Here is a 20775-nt window from a genome sequence, read left to right on the forward strand (position 1 = left end):
GAGAGCCCCGAGTTGTGGACTGCCCCTGGTCGGCTGTAATCTATATTCATTCGGTAAGTACACATGCTGTCAGACGTTTAAGCCGACCCGTATACCGTAAGCTACAAACACGGTTTTCTGACATGGCGCCCATGTCTATTACTTACTTTTTAGATGTTCGTATCGTAAACATTTACCACCAACCTCATATTCGGAGGTCTGCAATTATTGCCGAACCCACCAGATATATGCTTCATCAAAACCAGCGACCAGGAGGCGTAACCTTCTCTCTCTTTATCCTTTATAAAGGTAAATTATTGGTTAGTATCAGTGTCAGAACAAGCTTTATTCGATTGCATTTAAAATCATAAAAGCAACAAACGACATATAGTAAAAAATTGATTACAATTTTAACAAAGTTCATGAAGTTAAAAAACAATCGAGGGTTCAAATCTGTCAAGGTATCCACTGTACATACGTATAAAGGTTCACATCGGTATAAATCATACACAGTTTAAAAAGTTAAAAATGGTTAAAAAGTCAATAGCAGGAATACAGGATGATAAGGTCACCCTTCAAGTTGTCTCGGGGATAGCGTCCTGGTCCTTGTATGCATAGCTGCGACCAGGAAGCTAGCAACCCCAAAGATTGTCCTGGTACTACCTAATAACCGGAGATAAAGTAGAGCAGGCCGTACCTGGACGAAACCTGCATCTCTTAAAATGGGTGCCAAGAACCTCAATCTACTCTCTTTGTAATGGCTACAAAACATGACAAAGTGCATGAGGGTTTGCTCAGAAAAGTTATCACAGCTACACGGGGTAGACTCATCAGGAACACCCCACACAGGAAAATCACCCAGGGAGTATTGGATTATGTTGAACCTAAATCTAATGAGCAAATGGCGATGGAATGGTCTGCTCACGATTTTTAGATAGGGTTCAATTTGGGGCTTGGTCAGAAGGAGAAAGTTGGCTCTAACTCTAGGTTTAGTTAGTTCTTTCTCCTCCCGTGTTTGAACTGCCCTCCTCATAAAGTTTTCTTTAATCCATTTCAGGTCTTCCTTGAGTATAGTGTTTGGGTGACTGAAGAGGTTTGGTCTGCCAAGTCTACCCATCTCCCCCTTTATGTATTCCAACCACGGGATTTTTGAGGCATTATCCAAGGACATACAGTCCCTGAGAATTTTATGGTTCAATATAATGTCCTTGTTAAGCCAAATTTTGGTCCAGCATACTAGAGGCGCTATTTGGAGCAAATCAGTGATATATCCCAATCCTAACTCAGTGTGTATTGATAAGACTGGTGTGGATTGTGGAACGCCCAATAAGGACCTAAGAAAATGATTTTCTGCTGTCTGTAGTTTGCCGCAGTGTGAGTGGCCCCACAATGGAGCTCCGTAGGAGGCTACAGATAAACATTTGGTTTTGTAAACCTTCAATAATGCCTCCATCGGTCGAGACCCAAGACGCTTGGCAAAGCTCAAGAGTGCGGAGGTGGATCTAGTGACAGCTAAAGATTTTGCATCCACCTGTGGGGTCCATGAGCCCTTCTCTTCGAATATCACACCCAGGTAGGTAAACACTTGTACCTTCGAGATCCCCTCTTCGCAGCAGCTAAAAGATTTCAACTTTTTTGGTCTTTGTCGCTTCCCTGCCAGCATGATGTGTGATTTTTTATTATTAACCAAAAGGTCTAACGAGGACATAAAGTGACCAAATGCATCAAGAAGCCTCTGTAACCCCACCCCTGTGCGGGCTAGGAGCACCGCGTCATCCGCGTAAAGGAGTACGGGTACTGCGGACCCCCCCACATAAGGGATATCAAGTGTAGACCGCTCCAGTGCTTTGTCTAGGGAGTTAATATAAATAGTAAACAGGAGTGGGACTAAAATACAGCCCTGCCTCACACCTCTTCTGGAGCTAAATGGTCTGGTGGTGCTGCCTTCACGGTTAGTTCTAATAGTAGCTGATAGGTCAGCGTGAAGTACGGCCAGGAAATCTACTAAGGGGGGATCAATCCCAATACCAGCCAGTATGGCCCATAACTTGGCCCTATTGACCAAGTCGAAGGCCGAAGAGAGGTCCATAAAAGCCAAGTATAAGTGGCCCTCCTTTGCTAAAGTGTATTTACTGACCAGCATGTGGAGGTTCAAACACTGCTCTATTGTACCTCGTTTCTCCCTGAAACCATATTGTAGGTCAGAGAGCACCCCCTTCTCCTTAATAATGTCGCCTAATCTGTGTAGAATGACTCTGCCAAGTATCTTTACGGCAGAGTCGATTAACGAGATCGGCCTGTAACAGGCCGGATCAGATCTTGAACCCTTCTTAAATATAGGGACAATGGTTGAGGTGGACCATGTTATTGGGAACCCCACATTAACAGTTGAGTTAAAAACATTAGTTAAGATTTTTACCCAGAATAGTGACTGGGAGCTATATAGGTCTGCAGGGACTCGGTCTGGTCCCGGGGCCTTGTGTTTAGTCATTTCTTCAATCGCCCTGATAACCTCATATTCGGAAAAGGACAAAGGAGATGATTCAGTAAGAGGTTGATGGGGATGGGGTGTAGCTGGCAGATCTACACTATTATATATTTTGCTAAAGTGATTCACCCAGGCATCCTCAGGTATCACGCAATCTAAAACGGTGTTGTTAGAGGAGGCAAAGTAAGGGTGATTTAAAATCATCCAGAATTGGGAACTGTCTCTCAGTACACTAACCGATGTTAAACTATCCCAGGCCTCACTTTTAATTGTTTTTTTGCGTGTCTCGATAGCCTGCCTATATTCTTTTCTTAACCGGCCCACCAACTCCCTATCTCCAGGCTGATGTTTGAGTGCCAGAAGGAGAGCATTATGTTTTGTTGAGCACTCCCTGTCAAACCATTTAGGGCTGGATGAATCGGCTCGTTTCTTTGTGTCGTCAGGTCATGGCTAATTTGTGTACATATAGAGGTGAAGGAAGTAATGATGGCAGTGCCCTCCGAAGTGCTGTCCGTGCAAATTGTAATGTCAGCTTGTCTGTTATATAGAAGGTTGTCCATAAAGTTCTCCGGGACAACCTTTGCCCAATTTGGTTAGTATATATCTTGCTTGTCTAGGGTAATTCTTATCTCTTATACTCGTAGTTCAATTCCCCTTTTATTTTATTTTTTCTTGATTGTTTAGATCTCGTCACCTTATCGTGTTACTTCACATCATAGCTAATTCGGGTCTCTAGAAAACAAAGTGTGTATACATCATCAAGGTGAATATGTTACCCCATTTATCAGTAATTAAGACTTGCTACCTATTCATAAAGTAATGATCTTATAAAGAAAAGGAGAATGAACATGTCATTTATTTTTTCTTAAAAATCAGTTTTCAATGTTACTTTTGATTAATCGTGATCCATCATAAAGACAAACGAGTTTATCTATCTATTATAAACAATTATATGTACGGCCCATTACGGCGTTTCTTCACTGTTCCATTTCAACATCCACTGGTGTATTCAGTACATGAAATGCTGTTTTCCCCTAATGAAATGCTGTTTTTTCCTATCTATAAAAGACCATGATTGTTTCCGTTTATTGCACAACTGAATATGAAATACCATTCCCATTCATAGATTCGACTTTGAAGATAATATTTAATATAAAACGTGCATTATCGGACTTAATCGCTGTGAGCTTATACCAATGGAACTTTGCCCTACATGAAACCAGCGTATTTTTCTGACTACTTAATATTGTAAGTCAATTTGTTTTTTTTTTTCTTTAAATCGAGTCATCCCTGATGTAACTTTAATGTTACAAATACAAAATAAATAAATTAAAAATCTGCCATCTTTTCTGTAGTTTACAACACTTGATACACAGGCTACAGCTACAACTCTTGATAAACTGCTTCAGTAGTAAGTATTTAAGATTTTTATCTAAAAAAGCTATATAGCTAATAAGTTAGAAACCCTTGAAATAAAATAAACTAGATGAGGAATAGACTGACTGACAGCAGTCTGTCTATTTTTTGTAACGTGCCATTGTTGGTTATTACACCAACAACTGCACTATCCTGTCCTTACATGTGTTTGAGCGATGAAATGAACCTGTCAAGTGTTGCTAGAATTTTGTTGATAATATTTGCATATTATAAACTCGGTTTGTGAACTATAGAGAGGTCATTCGAACTATAGTTAGCTATAGAATGATGTCATAATCAATGATTCTATCTAGTCAAACACGTTAATAGAACAACTGGCAATTTGTTGAATTGTAAATAGATTGATTAATAATATATTACCTATGTTATGTCATTGATTTTAATAGATATTACGTGGCTACTCCAGAAGAAGGCGCTGGTCGCCGAAACGCGCGTCGAGAAATTACCTTTGCCACTCTTGAATATTAACTCATGTTATTGCATTTTGTTTGTCTTAATTGTCTGCCTTTTTTAATCTGTTTTTTTATTGTGTCTTGATTGTTGTTATGCTAATCCAATTATGACCTGTGATAGTTGTCTGATGATAACTAGCAATCAACTTTTTACTATTGCGTTTTTTAGTCTTTATTGTGTTAATAAATTGTTGAATTGCTGATTATATGTTCTTTTGATTCTCTCTCTTACTGCCATTATATGCTTGAGTATTTAGAATTCATTGCCTAGGTTGTTGAATTTCATACGTTGCTCTTTCCCTGACCTAGGAATTGGTATATCCATACTCTCAGGGGGTTCTTATTACTTATAAATATATTAGTCCACTGAGCCACCACACCCAGTTAAATTAAAAATGATGCGGCCGATTATAAACACAAGCCACACACGCTCCTCTCACTATCATACAGAAAGTTCCTATGGAAGCTTTAATCACTGAAGAAGCCTTCTCTGTCTGACTGTCGATAGAAGAAAACAACAACGAAGTATCCCTTTAACCTGCTACATCAACAACTACTATACGACTGACTTGTACAGAAACACAACTTTCACTTCGGAAGCATGGCACAAAGGTTCTTTACATCAATTCACCACAAATCAAGTTGTCTCCCAGTACTACACAAACAACAGAGCTGCCAAAAATAGATTGGACTGCCTCTGGCTACTTCATCAACTTTGAGGACTTTTCTTTGTATTCATCTGATCAACCTAAACTTCCACCTCTACCATTCCAGATGAAACTACATGTTTTATATATTTGGCTGAAAAGGCAACATTTGGTTCCTTCATGGCAATACCTTTGGATTACAATTGTGTTACTTTTCCTGGTCCTTTAGACTGGTTTTGTTACTGTCTTTTTCTTGCTCCTGAATGGACACCATCTACATTAACTCTCTGCTGTACAATTTCTGAACTTTGTTCTGACACCATATTCCTAATCACACAAGGTATGAAAAGACCTTTCCCTGGTGAACTTTTCAGCAGTTCTGGTTCCTGATTAAATTATTTTGGATAGGGTATTGTATGATGTATTTTGTCCTACAAAACTCTTGCAAACTCCATATGTATCCTACAATTCTCTAAATGATATCATCCCCTTACTGTCTATGATGATTGGGATATAGAGACAGTGCATGGAATGCTAGAAGACCTTGAAAATTCTACTGTTTTTTCCTTCTGATGAGATGTATGCAAGCAGGACTAAGATGAGACGTTCTGTTTTCAGCATTATGTTAATCATTTCTTGCATAAAGCAAGCACTCCACATGTAGTATTTAATTCCACACAATGGGAACACTGCCCTACACCACCAAGACAGACTAGCTGAAGTCTTGGCATGGTAGAATCAATCAGTCTTATTATATAAACAAGAGCATTTAAGTGTTCAAATCAGAGGACTACTCTGCTGTCACTGCAAAGAAGCTGTTCATCGAACGTCTCAGCCCAGCTTACTTAGGTTTACACCCACGAGGAGGGATGGCCAACTTGTAACCAAGACAGGGACCTGAATACACTTTTGATCAGGTAATGGGGAGTTAGATCATCCAGGAAAGGATTTTTGCAGATGACCCGTCCTAAGTAAAGAGGTTAGAGAGCACATAGTAGGAGTACACTATACACAATACTTATATGCCAGGATATATATACTGCTTAAGTACAATGGTGGAATTGTTTATCCTTTTCACTGTCCTCAGATTGCTAATCACTTTCATTTGCTTCTATTTATCATTGCAGCACATATATTTTACACAAGAATCACAATGGTTCAATAAATATTGAAACACTCTTTTTGTGCATTTCTTTTGTATCTCTCTGGGTATACATGAGTGAGTAGGTGAAAGGGTTCTAAATATTTTACCACAATTCCTTGGGGAGTCAGGGTTGTCATGATTTGGGGTTGCCCAATCCATTTGTTACCATCCCAGTTTTTGGAGTAAGTATGGTGGTACTACGAGCTAGCATGACTAAAGACCAACATACCATGAGGAGTGGATAGAATCAGTCTGGCCCCATCCCAATGTTTGTTGTCCAACAAACGTACAATTCTTGCTGAAGAAGTAGAAGCGCCCAACAGCCCCCTTGAAGCAGAAAAGCTCATCCTTTTTAACAAAAGGTGCTGAAATGTTGAGGATTGCTTTTTTATGTGCATAAAATAAGCAACATGGAGCAAGTAGCCTACATTTTAATTTGTTAATTTTTATCGGAGAGAGATCCCAACTGTTTGGGACACGTTTTTGTCCTCAGAAGGATGAAGGGATGAGTTGATATTGCTGTTGGTTGAAGCTGTGTTGCTCAACCTAGCAAGCTATCTTACATACTTTTCTAAAGTGCTTGTACAGGATTTTAAAAGTGGATGCGCCCTTTCACATTGACCAAAGAAGGAAGATTCAGTTCCATGTAAGACTTTTCTAATCCACTGTTTTGAAGGTCTGAACATATTGTAAAATGTGCTGAGCTGGTTAACTAAATAGATTGCTAGAAACTGATATAAGGGAGTACATTGTTATTTAGGAAGAAGCATCCATCGGGTTTTATGAGTAACTGATAAGACCTCCTGTCTAGAGCAACAGAGTATTGAATTGTCTACCTTCCCCTTAAGTTACATTCTCAGAATCTCCTTTAAAAGACAGATCAAAAAAATGTTAAGTAATGAAAGATGCTCTATACATTGTTGTAAGAGATAGGTCATGTGAAATTGAGAGGGTAAGTACCAATAACCATGGGGAGTGTAAAGTCTTCCGTAGAACACCACATAAGTACTGGAATAGTTCTTATGTGTCCTTCAAGACCTTTGAATTTTCTAGAGCATTTATTTGATAACGATGCTGTGAAAGTCACCATTTGTACAGATTTATTTTGCGTGAACCCCCATTTGTACCTATTCAGTAGGTGTGTCAGCTAATATTGCTTCCATGCGGGCCTGGTGCAGGCACTGAAGACAGTGGGCAGTGGAATGATGGCCCAGTGGGGTAAGTGTGCTGCTTCAGTGCTGAAAGTAGGGCGCTAAATGGGATTTCGCCTGCAGCGATAGCCTAGTAATGGATGACCCTGCATGTCCCAACCTTTGTGGATTTCCCCGGTTAGTCCCAGTTTTCGGTGGACTGTCCTACTTTCCCAACACATTTCTTCATTTAGAATAAATGTCCCAGGTTTTTGGAGAAAGGTCAGGTAATTGCAATTTTAAGAAGGATAAGAAGGCATGCTCCTCTTACATGCGCTCCTCAGAAGAATTAAAAAATTAAGCAATTTATTCAGCTTCTGTCAGGCAGCACAGGAGGAATTTGGCTGCAAGCTCCCGGATAGAGGGCGGGGAGCATAAGGTGGACGTCCTACAATAGATAATGTTAAGTACATTTAGCATTGTAAATGTATGCCTGTATACGTGTGTGTGTATATGAACAGAGCTATCGACATCAAGGAACTATTTTACAAGCATATTTTGATAATTGAAGATTTTTAAGTACTGTATTGGCGATTTTTATCATTTTTGGTCTTGTCCTAAAAATATTGGATATTTTTCTAAACCGGTGTGGTGTCCTTTCATAGTGCTTACACTGTATTACTGTTGGTTAAGTTCAAATGCTTTACACACTGCCTTTAAGATAAGCCTGCCTGCTCATGCCAAGCTACCAAGGGGGTGAGCAGCGGTTATTTTAGGAGTGCAACTCCCTTATCGTGAGTAGAGTGGTGGTTTCTGCCTGACTTTGACACATACCCTAGCCGATCCAAAAATACAATTTCTAACAAGTGGTATCAATCATTAGTAGTTCACCTAGTATGCTACTTTAAGTTTTGTAGTACCTTAGTGTATATGTTTAACTATCATAAACATTTACAAAATAGTAACACTCACTGGATGGTGTCATCAGAGATGTTATTTGAGATGTCATCAGTGAAGTCATTGACAATGTCATGAGTGAAGTAATGTGTGAGGTCACAAGCAGCACACTGCTCGGTGTACGTTATAGCCAGAGCAGCAGGTAACTATAACTGCCAAATGTATGAGTGAAATCTATGATTATATATATATATATATATATATATATATATATATATATATATATATACACATATATATAGATATACATATACATACACACACACACATTTACAAGGCTACATAAAAACCGGGACATGCCAGATATAGATCCCTCAAACAGTATGGATCAAACTTATGGGCATCTTCAATAATGATCCCTAAGATGAAACTAGCATATATACAACATCAATCACACGCAGATATCGAGACAGAACAATATTCTTGCTGTTTGGCTTTCTTTATTTATATTGTAAAAGGGTTTCTTTAAAAACATTCCCAGCACACGATAGCCGACACGTGTTTCGTCTTGTTACTAAGACGTCAAGTCAAAAGTCAAAAGATCTTTATTCGGATTATAAAACATCCATAAAAGTACATGTCAAACAGAACATAAGTAATAACACAGTCATAAAAGATAAAATATAGACAATTAACAACCTGCGAAATTACAAATTCATAGCAATAGATAGCTTTATCATGTTTAAAAATGCAACCGCTTGTGCAAAATGTGCAGTGTGCAAAAAATGCATAGTGCAAATTTCTCAGTTAATGAGCAGAGAAGCACGGGACCGGACAGCGGCTTTGAGAAAGCAGCTCACTCTAAAAGTTGCTTTGTCCGTCTTTAACATCAATAGGTCTTTAAAAGCCAATTTAAAATCCATCAAAGCATTTTTTCTACAGTACGGTATTAAAAAGGGCTTAGTGTGCATTCCATAAAAAAACACAGAAAAAAGTAAAATGGAGCAAACTTTGTTTTCCACCAAGGTTACAGGGACAGCTTAGATTTTCCACATGTTTGTTGAATCCTAGCGGGAAGCAAAGTAAATTTATAATGCTTCCATCCCTGAACCGAAATAACAAGCTCCTATTCCACCTGCCTAACTTTATACGGAGAAAGGCATGAAGTTTGTCACATGGCTCCATAAGGGAAGTATACCATATTGTGGACGGCTTTCCCTCTCTTTACAATAAAAATCATACAGAGCCCTTTTTATTAAATTCTTGTTCGTGCAATCGATCAGTTGGGGGGAGGTAAAAAGATGCCCCTGCCCCACGCTTAATAAGCTTTTTTTCCACAGCCTTAAACCATGGTATAAAATTGGCCCTCTCACATTTTAAGCAGTCCAAAATTATGTCACGGGACAAAGAGGCAGCGGAATTCCTCCAAGTTTTTATCCAGAAAAGGGCCGGTCTGGATCTTATAAAATCCTCTATATAATGGAGGTTTAATTCCCTGTGACACACATAAGTTGGGGCTGTGATAACCCCCCAAAACCTTCCGACAGAATCTATTTTCTTCAATCTGTAATTGAGTGCATCTCAGCACCATAGGTTCCTACAGGTAAGCATTGTGTTCTGTAAATTTGTAACAATGATGTAATCACATCTGCCTGGATAGGTTGGCGGAGGGAGATTAAAGAGTTTATAGCTTTACTCAATTTGTTCCTTCCCTGGGCAACATGAGGCTGCCAAGATCCAGTATTGGAGAACAACAAGCCAAGGTAGGGAAAAGTGCAAGTGCTTTTTAAAATGTTATCCCCTGACAGAATCTGAGTTATTTTATAACTTTTTGGGCCACAAGTCATTATAAATGATTTCTTAAAATTGGTACATAGGCCCAAATCTGCCTTATATGTGACAAAGCCAGAAATTAAAATATGCAATGCATTGGGTGTGCGGCCCATAAGGACCGCATCATCCGCATAGAGGAGTGCGGAACATCATTAGTAAGATTGCTCAAAGAATTACTCAATTCATTTATATACAAGATAAAAAGCAGGGGGGCCAAGACACAACCCTTTCTGACCCCCCTGCCAAATAAAATATCATTAGAAACTTCGCCGTCATTGTTAATGTGATCGCGGGCTTTCAAATTGCTATGAAGATGGGCCAAAAAGTAAACTAAAGATTCATCTAAACCATAATTCAACAGGACTGACCATAAACGGAATCTATTTACAAAATCAAAAGCAGAACTTGAATCCATAAACCCAAAATATAAAGGAGATTTTTTAGCAATTGTGTATTTGGCCATAAGCAGGTTTAGGTTTAAACATTGCTCTACCGTACCCACTTTACTTCTGAAACCTAACTGGCACGAGTGTAAAATGGTGTTTTCTTCCGCCCAGGTTCTGATTCTATTAAAAAGGACCCTGCCTAGAACCTTTAGCGTATTATCAATTAAAGATATGAGGCGGTAGCAACCAGGGTCAAGTCTGTTGCCTTTTTTGAAAATTGGCACAATGGTGCTACTAGACTATGTTACCGGGACAGAAGTGTGAAATAAATTATTAAAAACATTGCATAGCAAAGGTGCCCAAAAATCTAGTTCAGATTTAATTTGGTCGATGGATAAACCATCGGGTCCCGGGGCTTTGTTCCCCGCACTTTCGGTAATGGCATCCTCCACCTCCAACAACGTGATAATCAAGGGCCTAACTGGAAAAACTGTTTCTGTGGGGTTGCCAGAGGCATCATAGATCTTAGAAAAATGGTCAACCCACACATCCCCTGTTATATTAGAATTTATAGGGGTGATATTAGAGCCCAATGATCTCAGGTTTTTAACCGCCCTCCAAAACCCGGCTACGTCTCTTAAAGCTGCTGTACGAACAAGAGAATCCCAGTGGTCTTTTAGTAACTCTTCAGATCTGATTCTTAAGGTGTATTTGTATCTAGATCTCAGAGTCCTTACCAGGTCCAAATCACGCAGTTCGGCTGTAAGACCGGCCCTAAGTTCCCGGTTGGCTTTGGAGCATGAGGTGTCAAACCACCTTGGCTTACTATTGTTATGAGCTAGGACAGGTTTAGAAATGTCCTTTTTTATAGCCTTACAAAGTTCACAAAATGAATGAACAATATCAGGCCCAGGGCTGTCAGTTGATAGGCAGACCGGCACTAATGTGGGGTGTTTTTTAATAACTCGAGCTAAAACGCCCTGGTTGTCTATCCCCTTCCAAACAACCCTTAGCCTGTCTGTCGATGCCACTAGGTTTTTTGCCCCAATTTCTCCTATCTTCCCATGTTTTTTAGTTGATTTAAGACAAATTAAAATTGGGTAATGGTCACTATATATATAGTTCTAACAACCTCTGATTTTAATAAGAGATCCCCAAGAAGAGAAGAAATGAATACATAGTCAATGGTGGTTGAACTCCCACGCCCAATATAGGTAGGAACGGGTACATTATCCACACCAGTGACTATATCCTCCATTACATTAACTAGATCGCGTGTGGCTAGCAGATCTAGTAATTCAACTCCTCTTTTGCAGGTTGGAGTTCTGGGGTGGATATGCGCATTAAAATCACCTCCTATGCAAATGCCATCAAACCTGCCATATTTTTGTCCCTCCACAACTTCATCAATGAAATTAAACAATCTTAAGAAGTTGGTGTTGGGATGAGTTGTGAAATCGTTATTATAAAAGTTAATAAAACAACTTTATCCTACCAGTATATCTCAACGCCATGAAATTTTTGTTGTTTGTCTGCAATGGTTCGATTTTGGCTGCAGCAGTGATTTTAACCCAAATAGAGAAGTCCCCGCTGGGACGGCCCATAGGCGGGGAGGGTACAATTACGTTATGGCAACTATATCCTTCATGAAGCAGAGAACTCATACACCAAGTTTCCTGCATCCTAAGGACATCAAAATTGGATACCCAATCAGTCCAGGCCTTAATTTTCATTTTCGCGTTGAGACCTGCAATGTTCCAACTCAAGATAAAAAGATCGTCAGACAATATGGAGGAGATGTGACCCTGTGTACCTGTTGTGGAGCCAAATGACGCCCTGGGCCTACTGGGTAAATTGGGCAATATTGCGATAGGACAAATTGACAAATTCCCTGCAAGATCATGCGTATTAATGTGATCACTGACTACAGTGTCGGTTGAAATGACTAATGGTCAGTCCAAGCTACCTGTTTCAGCTAGTGCAGTATATCTATTATAAAGTAAAAAAGGCGGTGGGGCTGGGCGAAATGGTCTTGGTGGGGGCCTGTAGAAGTAGCTCAAAGGTAATGGAGTAACAACAGTAGATGGACCCGGGTAAATATTGTTGTTGTTAAGTATAAATTTGGCAGTGCCAGGGTGCCTAAAATTGACAACAATACAGTCCCCATCGAAATTTAGATGCCATAGCCTACCCCCTTATGTTTGGTCAGCCAGTCAATGCACTTGTTGTGCAACTGAACCCAGGACTCGCCTTGTCCATCCCTAAGTGGTGGCGCGCCTGCCAATACTAAAACATATGGGCAGGCGTCAGGAGGTAGATGGAGAGCAGGTTCCTGATGTTTTATGGGTCTGCTAACAGCCGATTGTCCCTTGCCCCCATTGCTGCTACTAGGGGCCACAGATTTCACACTAGTTGAGATAGGGCCCTCCTTCCGTGTATTACTAACTATAGTAGTGGTATGAGAGGGCCAGCTGCTACGGAAGGAGTGGGCTTAGCTTTTACGGCAGGTTGAATTTGCTCTACAGTATCACATCTAGATGTAATGTTGGGTATGGTGTGCTACTGATAATTTTAGGCCCACCCTTAGATGTTAAGCTGCAGCTGGTAATAGGCCCACCACACAAGATAGCCTTACTAGCAGACTCTAGATCTATCAAAAAACGGTCCCCCCTCATTTGATCAAGACGAATCACCCCTTTCCTTTTTACATCTTCCTTTTTTACAAGATTTTCTAATTTATCAAGTCTTTTAAAAACAGTATTAAATTGTTTGATCAATTGACTTTCCAGTTGTTTAAAAATGGTATCAACAATTGTCTCAATAAAATTCCCGTTAGGCTTAGATTGAATGATACTTTCAGTTAAAAACTCAGTCTGTGTGCCCACTGAGTTATGGTCTTCTGTAGGGGTGGTTGGGGGAGCGGCCACCTCTACAGATTGCAAGCTTTCCATATTAGCTGTATGGCTCCCAGATTGTTGATGCTTCCCTCTGGTCCACATACTCTGGGGGTTGGTTGGTTCTTATTACGGGTAGGTTGCTTCCTCTTATTTACTGTAAGTTTCAAGGGGCTCCTTTTCCTTTTTCCGTTGACAGTCTTATTACTTGGGGACGGGGAGGCAATAACAGTCTGTGCAACGGGGTCAGGCTGGGAGTCAATAATTATAACTGGGCTGCTGCCCCCCGGCAACACTCCCAGCAGAGTAGCCTGGGTAGTAGACTTCAAGATGGTAATTGCAGGTGAGAGCGGTACAGTATTAATAGGGCTTACTTGGGATTACTGCGGGTGACTGGTACTACAGCCCAATGACATCCTCCTTTCGGTATTAGCAATTTTATTGGTAACCATATTAAGGGCGTTCCCCAATAAACAATCAAAGGAGGGATGCAAGGCAGAAGGGTCAACAGAAGCAAGCATTGTGGAATTGGTGTTACGTTTACCCATGATAACTTTACCCAGGCTCACCTCTTATGGCAAGACTTAGAGGGGTGGCCCGCCCGACCTCTGATATCCTCAGAGGGCCTAAGAGGGCCTAAGAGGGCCCACCCTTTGCCCGGGCTTAGCCCGGCGACCGCCCGCGCGCGTCCCGCGACGCAGATGGAGCGTCTGTGTTAAGTAGCGCCTCCGGGCGCGCTGAGGGCAGGAAGCAGGAAGTGCCCGCAATGCTCCCTGGGAGCTGTAGTCTCCAGCCGCGGGATGGCGGTACAGCAGCGGTGAGACTACAGCATGTGGGACCCAGGAGCAAGTGTCCAGACCAGCGGGTGAGTTCTCCGGCCGCAGCACCGTATGAATGGCCCCCCGCTCCACCGAGGGAGCGTCTGTGTTAAGTAGCGCCTCCGGGCGCGCTGAGGGCAGGAAGCAGGAAGTGCCCGCAAGGCTCCCTGGGAGCTGTACTCTCCAGCCGCGGGATGGCGGTACAGCAGCGGCGAGACTACAGCGTGTGGGACCCAGGAGCAAGTGTCCAGACCAGCGGGTGAGTTCTCCGGCCGCAGCACCGTCTGAATGGCCCCACGCTCCACCGAGGGAGCGTCTGTGTTAAGTACCGCCTCCGGGCACGCTGAGGGCAGGAAGCAGGAAGTGCCCGCAAGGCTCCCTGGGAGCTGTAGTCTCCAGCCGCAGGATGGCGGTACAGCAGCGGCGAGACTACAGCGTGTGGGACCCAGGAGCAAGTGTCCAGACCAGCGGGTGAGTTCTCCGGCCGCAGCACCGTCTGAATGGCCCCCCGCTCCACCGAGGGAGCGTCTGTGTTAAGTAGCGCCTCCGGGCGCGCTGAGGGCAGGAAGCAGGAAGTGCCCGCAAGGCTCCCTGGGAGCTGTAGTCTCCAGCCGCGGGATGGCGGTACAGCAGCGGCGAGACTACAGCGTGTGGGACCCAGGAGCAAGTGTCCAGACCAGCGGGTGAGTTCTCCGGCCGCAGCACCGTCTGAATGGCCCCCCGCTCCACCGAGGAAGCGTCTGTGTTAAGTAGCGCCTCCGGGCGCGCTGAGGGCAGGAAGCAGGAAGTGCCCACAAGGCTCCCTGGGAGCTGTAGTCTCCAGCCGCGGATGGCGGTACAGCAGCGGTGAGACTACAGCGTGTGGGACCCAGGAGCAAGTGTCCAGACCAGCGGGTGAGTTCTCCGGCTGCAGCACCGTCTGAATGACCCACTAAGACTTTTTCAAGGCATAAACATCAGAGTAAATCCGGTCCTTGCCGCAAGCAATTAATGTCCCATTTCGCGTATTGCAATACGTACAAAAGCCCAAGCCAGGGGATAAGTGTAACCAGCCCAGATCCAAATGTCCCAAGACTGTCGACAGCACAATCCTGACACCCGGAAGCACGTTAAGCGGGTCACAATGTTTCTTTAAGTTGCCAATATGCAACTCATGTTCCAATAAGGTCAATCACACCTGGGTTAACTGGCTCAGAAAGACACAGCCTATTTCAATAATCCACTTCTCCACATTAGAATATACAGCTACGCCAGGTTCGAGCCAATTACTGGACCTACGGTCACGAATCTCCTAGAAGTGATCCATCACCTCATACATACTCTACTATTCATCAATCCTCTCTTAGGCATATCTCATATGGTGCCTTCAGATGTGCAACCTTAATAAGTTGCCCCTTTAAGTATCATTTGTTTTAGTTCAATTGCTCCGCCCCTCCTCCACCACAGAGCGCGTCTTGCGGCCGCTTATCTTGAAAAAGAGATTGTACTTCAACTTTAAAACAAAAAAACACCAAGAATGCAAAAAGTGAACACAAAGCTTTGTGGAAAGATTTAATACGTAACAAAAAAACTACACCCGAATATAGATACAGTAAATGTAGTTCTGCAATTTATTTTTGTATGCACTAACCGGTCTGTGCTGTGCGAGTTTCAATTCTTTGGTTAAACGATTTAACACGGGAAATATAGTACACAAGTTCTACCTCTGTTGCTGTGTTTGGTTTTATTATTTTCGGGATACGATGCCCCAGGCCGGTATGGTTCATCATGTGGCTCCCTGAAGACTGGGTTTATGACATCAGCAAATTTGCTTTTCAGCTGCTCACACTGCTCGATACATCATACTGCTGAGGGCTAATTAGCTTTTTATGTATATTCTTTGTTGGCGTTCTGTGCCTGCCACAGAAGAGGGTGGAGTAAATAGGAACTTGTTGAAGTGCTTTATGCTGTGTAGTGCTCATAGTGAATGTTTTTGTGCAGTTTACAAGTGGTGTCAATGATTAATGGCTTTCCATTTTAATTCAATTCAAGCTACGTCCTGTTGAGCCTCCTTACAATGTGTCTCTGTCTCATTTCTTGCTGGGGATCCCGAACCTATGGTTTTCGCAATTTAACTATGGGTGAAGGCAACAACATTGCATGAAGTGAGCACACCATTATTGAAGCTATCTGCCTTGCTCTTTAACCACATCCATGCTTATGACGAACCCAGCCCGTCTAGAGGCACAGTGGAGCTGTGCTTGTGACGAGCTGGGCTGGTCATAACGGCCGCGGCGCTCCCATGTGTGGCGAATTCCCCCCCTGTGCTGGGGTTCTATTGGAGTGGGCGGAGTCATGACGAGCACAGCTCCACTGTGCCGAGTACCGCAGCGCCGCGGCCCCCCCCTCCCCCAAGCTGTGGGGGGAATTACCACTGCAGTGAAGGGGTTAAAAGATGTTACCTACTTTTTGGGTTAAAGGTAAAACATGTGTAAAGTGGCTCCACTCCCCCACCCCCTCTCCCCGCACCCATTATGGTGAAGTTTCATATATTAGCAGTATAGGGATACGAGAAAAGAAATACAATCAACCCATTTCATGTGCCCATTTCTTCACATGCACGGTACAAATGCAAGCGGTATTAGCTAATTCTGTAGGTGAACGCAATATTTTTAAACCTGTTGACTTAATTTAGATTCATAGTTCTCTGGGGTCGGTAGTTTCCCATCATTTTAATATTGGTTTGGCTTTACTCTTGGCTTGCGGTCCGGGTGTATTTCTTCAGCAGAATGTTGTTTGATCCGGCACATTTTACATTATGGACTTTATTATACATTATTATAATGTTCAAAATTATCCGATTTACAACGTGCAGTGTTGCCGATGCTCCGCATTGTGTTTTCAGCTAGCATTATTAGCAAGCCTCTATTAAGAGAGACGTTAACCCGAAGTCCAGATTTATATTCAGGTGAGGCACTGGGCTGTAAGCACTTCTGCCGCCTTGTCCACACCCCTTTATGCCACATCCAAACATTCACCCTCCGACATTTGACAGTCCTGTTTCCACTTTGCACGAGTAGGCATGTGCTTTTTGTGCAAGTGAAAGAATAACCTATTGGGCGCAGTTTACCTTATAAAAAGTCTCTTGGTGCTACCGCAAGAGCATAGAAAAATAGGTTTTTATGTCAAACTAGAACCTAGTGAACAAAAGGCAAAACGCTACATTTTAGAGAAAGGGTATTTAATAAAATGGGGCACACCACAGCATCACTCAGCACCACCACAGCATCCCTCAGGGACACACCAATATCACTCAGCGACTTCACAGCATCAGTCAGCACCACTACAGAATCACTCAGGGACAGACCAATATCACTCAGCACCATCCCAGCATCAGTCAGAACCACCACATCATCACTCAGGGCCAGCACAGCATCGCTCAGCAGCACCATAGCATCAGTCAGACCCACCACATCATCACTCACCTTCACCACAACATCACTCAGGAACACCACAACATCACTCAGGAACACCACAGCATCACTCAGGAACACCACAGCATCACTCAGGAACACCACAGCATCACTCAGGAACACCACAGCATCACTCAGGAACACCAGCATCCATCGGCAGCTCCACATCAACAATCAGCATCACCACAGCATCAGTCAGCATCACCACAGCATCACTCAGGGCCACCACAGCATCACTCAGGGCCACCACAGCATCACTTAGGGCCACCACAGCATCACTTAGGGCCACCACAGCATCACTTAGGGCCACCACAGCGTCACTTAGGGCCACCACAGCGTCACTCAGCACCACCACACCGTCACTCAGCACCACCACAGCATCACTCAGCACCACCCCAGCATCACTCACCTTCACCCCAGCATCACTCACCTTCACCCCAGCATCACTCACCTTCACCCCAGCATCACTCAGCACCACCACAGCATCACTCAGGAACACCACAGCATCACTCAGGAACACCACATCACTATGCGCTATCACAGCATCACTCTGCAGGACCACAGCATCAGTCAGACCCACCACATCATCACTCACCTTCACCACAACATCACTCAGGAACACCACAACATCACTCAGGAACACCACAGCATCACTCAGGAACACCACAGCATCACTCAGGAACACCACAGCATCACTCAGGAACACCACAGCATCACTCAGGAACACCAGCATCCATCGGCAGCTCCACATCAACAATCAGCATCACCACAGCATCAGTCAGCATCACCACAGCATCACTAAGGGCCACCACAGCATCACTCAGGGCCACCACAGCATCACTTAGGGCCACGACAGCATCACTTAGGGCCACCACAGCGTCACTTAGGGCCACCACAGCGTCACTCAGCACCACCACACCGTCACTCAGCACCACCACAGCATCACTCAGCACCACCCCAGCATCACTCACCTTCACCCCAGCATCACTCACCTTCACCCCAGCATCACTCACCTTCACCCCAGCATCACTCAGCACCACCACAGCATCACTCAGGAACACCACAGCATCACTCAGGAACACCACATCACTATGCGCTATCACAGCATCACTCTGCAGGACCACAGCATCAAACAGCATCACCACAGCATCAGTCAGCACCATTACAGCATCACTCAGGTTCACCACAGCATCACTAAGGCCCAGCACAGCATCACTCAACGACCACAACATCACTCAGTGCTTCTTACACCTTTTTTTATCAATATCTTTATTATTTAAAAAAGTAAGATTTCATACAGTTATAAAGTGCAATACAATAGAGTAGAATGGTCCATAGACAAGTAAATCATTTAAGAAAATACAGACACCACAATAGAATTAGGTCAGAAAAATAATGAGATCTCAAAAAGTACCAAGCCAATATATAATATCCAAGGAGTATCTCATACTAGATTGATAACAAAAAAATTAGATGTATTGCACAGAAACCAAAAAATATCAGAATAAATGGAAAAAGAGAAAAGGAAAGAATAGAAAGAAGAAGGAACAAGGGAAGAAAGGAAGAGAAAGAGGACGAGAAAGAATGCTTCTTACACTTTTTAATTACAACTTCTCAACATGCTGCACAGCAGCCACACTTCTCTACTGCACAGCTTAGAAACGTTGGCAAAGTCAATAGCTCTACCTAAACACTTATAGCCCCCCCCCCCCCCGCAAAGCCAATAGGTCTCGCCTTTGGGACATTATAAGTGTTTAGTTATCCAGAACAATATCCTTCATTAAACAACATCAAGTGTTGCATGGCATGGCTAATCACTTATAAGGTCCCAAAAGCGAGACCTATTGGCTATGCCAGTGCGTGTTCTAAAATGTCAAGAAGTCTCTCTGCTGTCTGTCACGTCTGTACCCTGTGCGGATATATATCGTAGGAGCCCTGGCCGGTTATCGAGGAAGGCCCTTTGCCCATTACTCTCATCTGCCCCTGTTGCTGGTGTGATGGAAGTGCACCCCTGACTCCTGCGCTGCCCCACAGTCCGTGCACCTTTGTCCTCGTTGTAGACGCTGTAAAAGCGCAGCTTCCCTCTAATGTCGTTCTTGCTTCCAGACTGTGCGGCCCTCGTTTTCCCCTGGCTTTATAGTCACATTAAGCACCGCAGCACGAGATGCATCCCTCCTCCGTCTCTTTATAAACCTGTCAGCTGTGCACCGGTCGCAGCCAGTGCTGTAGACGCGTAGCCTCCAAGCAGCACTCTTGTGGCCCCATCTCTCTCCATATCCCCTCCAACACCATTAGAGCTGTGGAGATACAGCTCCCCAGTGAGGCACACACCTACGGACCCAAGCTCTCGGTGAATCTCACCTCTGCCCTCGCCGTCTGTGTTGTCGAGTCAGGTCCCCTTAAAGCTCGTTTCGCCTTCGTCCCCCTCTGTGCTCCGCTCACATCTGCCCCTCGTCCATGGCGTTGCGGATATATGGTACTTTTCAGCTGCCCTCAAGCCTGTCAACGCCACCTCTGCACGAGCCTACCTGCTCGGACGTTCTTGCGCCTCCTTCTCTACAACAAGTGGAAACCCTCCTGGGCACTTCGAAGACGAAGGAGGGCGGGGCATTCTCCCACACCTGTGTGCACCAAAAAAGACACGTGGGCAGGAGCTGTCCTTTGAAAAGAGAACCTGGAATCGTCAACATATGCACGAATCTCTAAATTGTTTAATAACGGCAACTTCAAACCATTCTTACAAGAAAAGCACAATGAAACATTCAAGTTTATCTGGTAATTGCCTTTAAGGGGCGTGGTCCCATTAATTCTTGTACTAATGACGAAGTGCCTGCTTGAGTTTATAGAGTGTACATTTTGAGGTGTTTGTCCCACAACTGAATTTTGGCAAAATCAATGAATGTTTTTCTTTACAGAAAAGTTGTTCTAAGGTTTCACTAAGAATATAGATCATATACAGCCCGCACCCCATTGCAACAATGGAGGCATGGGGCAGTATGGCATAGGGAGAGGTGGTAGGGCGTGTGTGGAAATAGTCTTTGTGAAAAAAAGATCTGTGCTGGAACTCATTTCATTTACTTGTGAGAACAAAAGGTTGAGCTTGCCCCGTCGAGGCTCTAATTTGTGACTTGGAGGTTTCCCATATCTGTCTTTCTGCCACAGTTGCTGAGCCCACTGATCTGTCGTCTTACAGGTGGCAATTTAGTTGACCCACGTAC

General features: G+C 43.5%; 1 protein-coding gene across 1 annotated transcript in view; it reads right to left on the bottom strand.

Moving 5' to 3' along the window:
* LOC144771763 (arylsulfatase D-like) overlaps window positions 1-20158 on the bottom strand; it is a 713936-nt gene extending 693778 nt beyond the window's left edge. The window contains exon 1 of the mRNA XM_078656059.1: window positions 19919-20158. The gene's annotated coding sequence lies outside the window, so the exon portion shown is untranslated. The remainder of the gene's footprint in view (window positions 1-19918) is intronic.
* Window positions 20159-20775: the final 617 nt, after the last annotated feature.

Source organism: Lissotriton helveticus, chromosome 8 (genome assembly GCF_964261635.1).
Source record: "Lissotriton helveticus chromosome 8, aLisHel1.1, whole genome shotgun sequence".
In the NCBI taxonomy this organism is placed as follows: Eukaryota; Metazoa; Chordata; class Amphibia; order Caudata; family Salamandridae; genus Lissotriton; species Lissotriton helveticus.